General features: G+C 36.6%; 1 non-coding gene across 1 annotated transcript; it reads right to left on the reverse strand.

Annotated features, from left to right (window-relative positions):
* Positions 1-7,888: 7,888 nt before the first annotated feature.
* Positions 7,889-7,995, reverse strand: LOC147567666 (small nucleolar RNA R71). Its single transcript, XR_015231608.1, has one exon. It is a non-coding gene; the product is annotated as a small nucleolar RNA R71 (small nucleolar RNA).
* Positions 7,996-9,265: the final 1,270 nt, after the last annotated feature.

The following is a 9,265-nucleotide window of genomic DNA, read 5'->3' on the forward strand; positions in this document are numbered from 1 at the left end:
AAAATTAGTTTACATTTATCACAAAATAGTTAAAAATTTGGAAAAAACAAGTTGAAATACTTACCTAGTAAGCCACTAAACCTAAAGACTGGTCTGGTAGTTTCGATTTGAATCGATCCTGATTTTATACAATCGAGTGAGGGACTCTCTTGAACTAGCCTAAATAATTCGATGTAGTGAGCCAGTTACGTCATTCGATCTATCATCGACATAGGGCATGTGATCTTCCCAATGCCTCCAGTAACAAGCTACAGGATCAAATTTCTTTGCTTCGCCATTCTGCAACATCTTTTTTAGTCTAATTGGATCTTTAGGAGTGGTTTGAACAAACCCCAATTGCCTTAACACTTCATCCGGTTAGACCTCAACGATCGCGTTCACTGAGATGCATCAGGTATTGAACGAGTATTACAGTAGTTGAAGTACATCATTCGAAAGTAACCTTCACACGGGTCCTAAGTTCACATCAAAGGAAGTCAAGTCTGTCAGGGGCCTTTTAGAGAACAACTAATCAAGTTATCGTATTTTCCTTTATCTTATTATTTCTTCAATCAAGTTTTAATCTTCTTTTCAATTTTCGTTGTGTTTACATCAGTATCACTTTTGTCAGGGAAGAAAATGCAGCCAAATAGATGTAAGATGTACAATCGGGTGCAAGCATCGTTTACGCTTTCACTGTTGTCCTTTGACCCACTATATTGTTCCCTCAACCAATTAAGATGAACACATTTTCATTTGCTTATGTTTGCTTTGACATTGTTAAGGGCAGAGCCCAAAGATTTCCTGATCAATAATGCATCTTTATCGTCTTCATCTTCTTCCTTCTAAGCACAATGTCGGGATGACCTTTAGTTGAAAGATCACATATACAATGCACATCTTCCAAAGGGGTCTTAATTTTTTCATTTGGAAAGTATATTTGCCTTGTATCACCTCTCTATAACTGTCGTAAGTAGAACCCAAGCTTACTTTAGATACGAATATTTGGCGATGTGGGCCAAACTGGTCCTCCATCCCTTTCCTAACCACCATGTCACTCCCTTAACAAGTCCCACACAATATATTTTTTTCTGCATATATGTGCGGGTTGAAAAGAGAACCCCCCAACAAGGTTTGAAGTTAAAGGTAAGGAACACTTGGTTTTGTAAGTTAAAGAAAAGTCTACAAACAAGCACTAAGACTGCTACGGTAAAAAAAGTTTGAATCGTTCATGAAGGATTAAGGGTATCACACAAGACGGGTTCAGATCATTGTGTTTTCGTTCATAGATTTCCTGATGGGAATTTGATTATACTTCTGCTTTAAGTTAATGATATGTTGATTGTTGGCTATAATGCAAACAAAATAAGCAGGTTAACGAAAGAACCAAACAAGTATTTCGATATGAAAGATTTGAGTTCAGCAAAACAAATTCTTGGAATGCATACCTCTCGTGATAGGAAATCTAGAAAGTTATGTCCACCACAAGAAAGATACATCGAGAAGGTTTTATAAAGGTTCAATATGGATAAGACAAAATCATAAGTTGTACATTAGTCAGTCACTTCAAGTTAACTCGTGATCAATGCCCATTAACTGGAAGTGAGAAAGAAGAAATGGAGAAAATTCCTTATGCTTCAGCTGTACAAGCTTGATGTATGCAATGTTGTGTACAAGACTCGACGGTGCATTTGCAGTCGGAGTAGTAAGTAGATTTCTTCACAATCTAAGGCAAAGAGTATTGGACAACAAGGAAGTGGATTTTGAAGTATCTAAGAGGTATTTCTAAAACTCGTGTATGTTTTGGTAATGATAAGCCGCTATTTATACACAATGCAAACATGGCAGGAGATGTAGACTCCAAAAGGTCCACATCATGCTACCTATTTACATTTTCAAGGGGATTAGTGTCACGAGAATCTAAATTACTGAAACGTGTAGCATTCAACTACAGAAGAAAAATATATTTTCATTACAAAATGTTGCAAGAAGATGTTATGGCTGAAGAGATTGTTTAGAAGAATTTGGTATGAAAGAACACAAATATGTTATTCGTTGTGATATTTCAAAGTGTCATCCACCTGAGTACGAATTCAAGTTTCCATTCTAAGTCTAAGCATATAAATGTGAGATACTTACGGATCCAAGATGTTGAAGAAAAAGTGTTGAAGATAGAGAAAACCCAAACTGACGATAATGTTTTAGATATGATGACAAAACCATTACCTAAAGGAAAGCATGAGCTATGTAGAAGTGTTACAGGCGTGGGGACGGTAGGTTCATCTTCATAATTCAGGAGGGGGAGTTTGTTGGGGTCTCTCCTAATTTAAAAAGGACTCCTAGTTGAAATAGGACTTTCATTATTCATTTTTCGGGGTGAAATAAGTTTCCTATTTCAATCCTAAACAAGATATTTCTATTAGAATACCTTCCGATTTCTCTGTTAATCCATTATTTTATTTGCCGCGATATGAAATTAGACTGTACCATTTTTTTGAAATATCAAGTTACCTGCTAATTCATCTACACAACGCTTATTCACCATCAGGAAAGACCGGAAATCTAGTAAGAAGGGTCAGGTAAGAGGCAACTAACATGCTAACAAGTACCTATCATGATATGATTCACGTGGCAAAAAGCCTGTTCTCTTAGTCCCACATCTCCTTACAGAGCACTTGCTACCGATACGTTTGCCGACATCGAGCTATATTTTGGGGTCGACAGTTTGGTAAGTCTTTATGAATAGTGTGGAATCATATGATTCGTCCATTGATGGAGATCGACTATTCCTTGTTTAAACAACTATGGAAAATATAACGAATAGACATCTAACTACCAGTCCATAGTCCACGATCCAACCGTTTGCAAGTGCAAGATGCAAGAAAGAAGATTTTGTGAGTGTTTTTATAAAATTCAGTCTGACAAACTCGAACGGTCTCCATTTCTCTACTTGGTTCATCATTCCTACTTATATTTTAGTATAATAAAACTTATGACCTTTAGGGTCCTCTCATTCGTGATCTTTAGAATATTTTCATTGTGTGACCTTTAGAGTCTTTCATTCTGTGACCTTTAGGGTCCGTTTGATACGTGGGAAAATGTGAGTAAGAAAGTGATTTTCGCAAGAAAATCGGTTTTCCACCGTTTGATTGGGCATGTTGGGTAAGAAAATTGATTTCTTGAGAAAAAAAAAGTAGGCAAATAGACTAAAAAAATTTCCCACCTCTTAGATGGGAAAACCGATTTCTCACCCATCACAAAACACGCTCTCTCTCTCTCCTCCCATTCTTTCTTGCATCTCTCTCGTTCTCTTTCTTCTCTCTAACTGAACTATCTGCCTGAGTTGAATTGAAGCATCTCTAACAATAACAGTTCAGGAAAAACCCAATTAGGAGATCTAGTTAGAGAGAGAAATTTCCCATATCCAGAAGCATCTCACTCACCAAAGGATCCACTTAAAGCTCACGTCCAAGTTTGAATTCACCCTTAGTAACACTCTTCATGATGGTATCAATTCCAGTTAAGAATCAACAATCCTAACCAAATCATGTTAACAAAATAATAATCACCGTTACCCACAAACCTAAACGTTCAACAACACCACCCTTCTGTTAACCTAACATAGCAATATAACACAAAAAACATCAATTAAACCCAAATCTCTTCACCTACAGGTTGATAATGTGAACCCGATCTGGTTTGGCCATTGTTTTTTATAATGTGAAACCTCAATCTATTTGCAATTTCTTTTTAATTGAAGAGACTGAAACTCAAATCTGAAAATAGAATTAACACCAGTTTTGTATCACCTGATCACTTGTTATATCTAAATGGAATTTGTGTTTCATTGTCCGAAGTGTGTTTATCTCCCTATCTCTTATCGATTTGATGAGGAAGAGATCTGTTGTTCATCCCCCCCTCTCTCTCTCTCTATCTAAAATTAAGGTTTCTATATTTGAAGATTTATGAAATTAAGATTTTTGGAAATGAGAGAGATCTAAAATTAGAAATTTCAGAAATTTGGGTCTAAGGAAAGGAATTGGAATTAGAAATCAAACGGACCCTTAGGGTCTTTCATTCAGACCTTTAGGGTCTTTCATTATGTGACCTTTAGGGTCTTTCATTTAGTTTTTGTCATGTTATACTCCTCTTCATGTTGTACTTTACATTTGTAAGCTTTGTGTTGTAATTTACTTATGTAAATCTCATATTGTACTCAAGGGAGTAAAAAAAAATTTAAATCAATGTTCTTGATTGATTTCCTACATATGAATGAAAATTCTGATTTAGCTTAAAAAAACAACGACAAAAGACATCTTTCCATCAGATGACCAAGAACTCTAGAATATGATGAAATTAGTGAAGAAAATGTTATCCTGAAGATGCTTAAACTAACTGCTAGATGAAGAATAAAAGCTTCACATTCATATACAACAATCTCTGCATATTAATATATCCATACTTTTGTTCTTGCAGTGAACTGAATAGTTTTTCAGTACAAAACCTAAACATATTCATTATTCAATCATCAACAGGATCCTGAGGCATCTCCTTAGCCTTGCGCTTGATGATGATCACAAGGCACTCTGAATGCTTTTGAAAAAATTCACTCACGGTTCCCACAAAAACCCTGCAAATCACATGCAAGGGAAAACAATGTCCCAACAAGTCAATATTAATTTTGATTTGAATTAAAGAGACTGACTCGAACTTCCTCTAGTGTTTGCTACAACTTATAACAAATCACAAAAACCAGAGAAGGGATGATACAAACAACCATATAAGAACACAAAGATAATGTGGTTCAGTCGTAAAGACGTACTCTGATGAGACATGAAAATGTCCCATCTGAGTCTCTTAATTTAGACAAGTTAGTCTATCTAGGGCAAGTTACTCTCATGAATTACTCCTTTTTCTACTCAGGTACCTTTTTCAGAGTTATGTGTGCAAAACAGATAAAAGTCGAAGAAAATACAGACTAGGGGTATTTTGGTCATTTGTTGATTCTGATTTCATGGTCAAGATTAGTGCTCAGATGGAAAGTAGAATCCATGATGAACCCGTAGACGAAAACGGAAGTCAAATCGGAGTCCGGATGAGTAAAATAGAGAGAGTCAAAGTTCGGGTCAACTTCAATGGATCAAAAGTCAACAAAGACACGTGGCGCACATCCAAGGAATAAATCAGATGGACCGGAATGAGAGCAGGCTATTTTCGGTTACAGCAGAGGTACACCGAGCTTTAAACCGTCATCATCTTCTTCTTTAATCTGTTTCTAAAAAATCAAAAGCTACCAAAAATGTTAACAGAGACCGACTGAAATCAAAAGCTTTGAACCGACTCGATGAACAAAAATAGAAGGAGAGAAAGATAGAAGGAAGAAATCGACTAAACCAACTTATATAAAAGGAGAAGAGCCGGATGGAGAAGATCATCTCTCCATTCCACCATTAAAGCTTATGACCGAGAGCTAGAGAGAGAGAGAAAATTTGTAGTTTCTATTCTTCTTCTTCTTTTTCTTCTTCTTCTTCTTCTGATTCTTTTCTTTAGAGAGAAGGTTAGATTAAAAGAGTTAAGAGAGAGAAAGATATTGTAGAGAGAGAGAAAGATTGAATTATTTATAAACTCCATTATCATCTTTTTCTTCTTCTTTCTTCATATACTCGGTTATAAAGATAAAGAGAGGACTCCTGTGTTTATTAGAGAGAGAAAGAGAGAAGTTTAGAAAGAGAAATAAAGAGAAAACAGTAAAGGAAGAGAAAAACCAGGGAAGGAAAATTATTTTCTCACCTGGAAATCGTTTCCAGGAATACGAGAAAATAATTTTCCGTAAGGGTCTGTTTGGCTGCGCAGAAGGAAAAAAAGCGAAAAAAAGTGTTTTCTCTCCAATTCTTTTTCTCTTATCATTAATTCAACCATGTCTTTGATATTCATGGGTTTCTAACTCTCCCACTAGGATAAAGGATGATACCGTAACATGAGTATTTGGGTTTTAATATCGTATTTATTTTATTATCTCTTTTAATGTGCTTTAATGTTATGAATTAACCGTACTTCGGTTAGCCTAAGAAACTAACAACTTGGTTCCTAATTGCATGATATTTTAAGTAAGTGGGTTATGGGTTTAGTTAATTACAAAAGGTTCTTTATCGTTTTATCTTCCGAAAATTGAAGATTGATTTCTAACAATTTTTGAGTTATCAAAGAGGGATAATAATTTGAATTAGATATTAGATTTGAATATGATTGTTAGTGGTGAATTCCAATATCCTAGATTTACCAACTTATAGATTTTCATCACAACTTAAATTTGTTTTCTAAGTTTCAATTTTTAGTTTCTCATATTATTCTCAAAATCAACTATTTTCTTTCCTAGTTTATTAGTTAGTTTTAGGTTTAGACTTAATTCCGAACAAATCCTCGTGGGATCGACTTCGTAATACATACCATATTCACATACGGTTCGTGCACTTGCGAGTTTTAATTTGATCTAATTAGCCTAGTATTTAGGTTCACTAGATTTCACATCAAGTTTTTGGCGCCGCTGCCGGGGATTTGTTTTTAGGAATTGTTTCTAAATTTTGAATTGATTTTTAAACTAGTTAGTTTAGGAATTTATTTACTTTCTAAAAAGAAAAAAAAAATCCCAAAAATATTTTATTTCTAAATTTTTTTTTTAGAAACTTTCTAAAATCTGCTTTTTTGTTATTGTTTAAGAGAAAAAAAAAAAAAAAAAAAGCCTCGGTTTCGAAACTTAAGGGAATAGTGGTCCGGGTCGTTTGCAAAGGTCATCGCCCGTCTTGAACGGGAGGTAATTTTTCTGATCACCCACGAATCTCCCGTAAGTGGGTAATTGTGTGAATTTGTTTGCCTCATTGTTTTGCCGAACTGTTTAGTGTAAGCATTCTAGTAAGGGCACAAACCCAATTACAAGATAGGAGTTCGGATTTCATCACCGTTCTCTTGCCCATTTAGGAAACAACATTCACGATCCTAAGCCTCGTTGATAATTAAAATTTGATTTAGACAGTGACCGTAGGGTATCGAGCTCATAGGACCTTCATAAACAACTCGGGAACTTGATTGTTATCTAGGCATTCTCAGAGGAAAGTGTGTGAGCAATTCTTGTCAAAAAGCCGCCTCGAGAAGAGGAAACGTTTGCCGAAGGAAGACGACTATCACAACGTTCATCGTTGGTTGTCTTCCTGGAGAATTGTTTACCGACTACTATGATCGAGTAACCTTTATAACAGTCAAAGTTCAAGTGTTGTGGTGAAATAGGAGCTGTCTAGAATTACTAGGCAAATCTGACAAGCCATTCACCAAATCCACGTCTAATAACTTGTTGCTAGATACTGTTTAGGTTGCTTGGTTGAGTCAGCTTGATTGTGATTTTCCTTTTTCCTAGGGTCTTCGTAGTTCCATCCATCCGTATTAGTTTATGCCACCTAAACCTCGTGATCACTTAGGTTGTTTCATTAGAAGAGATCAAGGAGGCGAAATTGCTGAAGAAATGGGTGAGAACATAGATCAACGTAGGATTGAGAATGCTCCGCTAACCCTGAGAGAGTACATGTACCCCACAAGGACTAGTCGTCCGTCGTGTATTCAGTTACCTGTCTCCACAACTCATTTTGAGCTAAAACCGGGTATGATCCAAATGTTGCCTATTTTCCGTGGTGCGGAAAATGAGAACCCCTATCACCATATTAGGGAATTTGAGGAGATTTGTTCAACCATTAAATATAGAGATATGTCTGAGGATGAGTTAAAGCTGAGGTTGTTCCCTTTCTCTTTGAAAGAGAAAGCTAAATCTTGGTTGCACGCTTTGCAACCCGAGTCGATCAGTCATTGGGAAGAGTTAACTACAATTTTTCTTCAAAAGTTCTTCCCTAAACACAAAACCGCTACCATTAGGCAAAATCTTGCAGGTTTTATGCAGCAAGATGGAGAGTCCCTTAGTAGTTACTTAGAGAGGTTTAACGATCTCCTCTTACAATGCCCTCACCATGGTTTCGAGAAGATACGATTAGTCCAGATTCTCTATGATGGACTAGATTACCAAACTAAAACCATGGTTGAGTAATTCTGTAATGGTGGATTCGTGAATAAAACAGCTGAAGAGGCAATGGAATACCTCTACAATGTGGCAGAGAAATCTCACCAATGGGAACCCTTTAAAGAGCCTAGGAGGACTGTAGCTAACAAGGGGGGCATATACCATATAGAATCCCATCGCGCTTTTGTTGATTTAGCAAAAAGAGTAGAGGTCGTTGAGATAGGTAAACAAAAATCTTCTGTCGAGTCTAGGGGTACACCAAATCCGGTTATGAGTGTAGGAAATGAACCAGTAAGTTACCCATGTTCGGTTTGTGGAGATCCTACACACACAGGTAACCGATGCACCTTATTCTTTAGTGAACATGAACAAGCCAATGCTCTTTATCAGAACCAAAGGTATGAGAACAAACAAAGGTTTGATCCATTTTCTAACACCTACAACCCAGGGTGGAGAAAGCATCCTAATTTCTCATGGTCCAACGGACAAACTCATATCACTCAATTTGAGAATATTCTTACTCCTCCCGGTTTTCCTAAAGAACCAACTGTACAAAACCCTCCTACTCAACAAAATTTGTTGTCTTTAGAGGAATCTCTATCATTACTCGCCCAGAGTAATGCTCGATTCCAAGAAGAAACAACTCAGATGATGAACTCCCAAGCTCAGCTCATTCAAAAATTAGAAGCACAAATAGGTCCATTGGCAAATACACTAAGTGCGAGGGAACCAGGTAAATTCCCTAGCCAACCTCAACCAAACCCAAAAGGTAATCTAGAATAACAGCCAATGGGACAAGCTAATGCTGTAATCACCCTTAAAAGTGGTAGGGTAGTTGACAATAAGGTAGGAGTGCCTGAAAATAGTGAATCAGATCCTGAAACCTCCTCCTTGCCAACCAACATCCCTAGGGGAGAACCTGAGAAGGTACCTGAGCCTGAAAACCCACCTGTGGTACCTGAGTCCTATGTCCCTAGAGCCCCATATCCTCAGCGACTGGTAGAGCCAAAGAAGAAATCTCAATTTGAGGAAATAATGAAATTATTCAAACAGGTTAGAATTAACATTCCATTACTAGATGTAATTAAACAAGTCCCAGCTTACGCTAAATTTCTAAAAGATTTATGCACTAGGAAGCGTAAGATGAATGTCCATAAGAAAGTTTTCCTCTCTGAGAAGGTTAGTTCAATTATCCAAGAGAATATTCCACCAAAGTACAAGGAACCA

Source organism: Eschscholzia californica, unplaced genomic scaffold, assembly GCF_041429995.1.
Source record: "Eschscholzia californica isolate CP2 unplaced genomic scaffold, dmEscCali1.0.p SCAF_1, whole genome shotgun sequence".
NCBI classification, from domain to species: domain Eukaryota; kingdom Viridiplantae; phylum Streptophyta; class Magnoliopsida; order Ranunculales; family Papaveraceae; genus Eschscholzia; species Eschscholzia californica.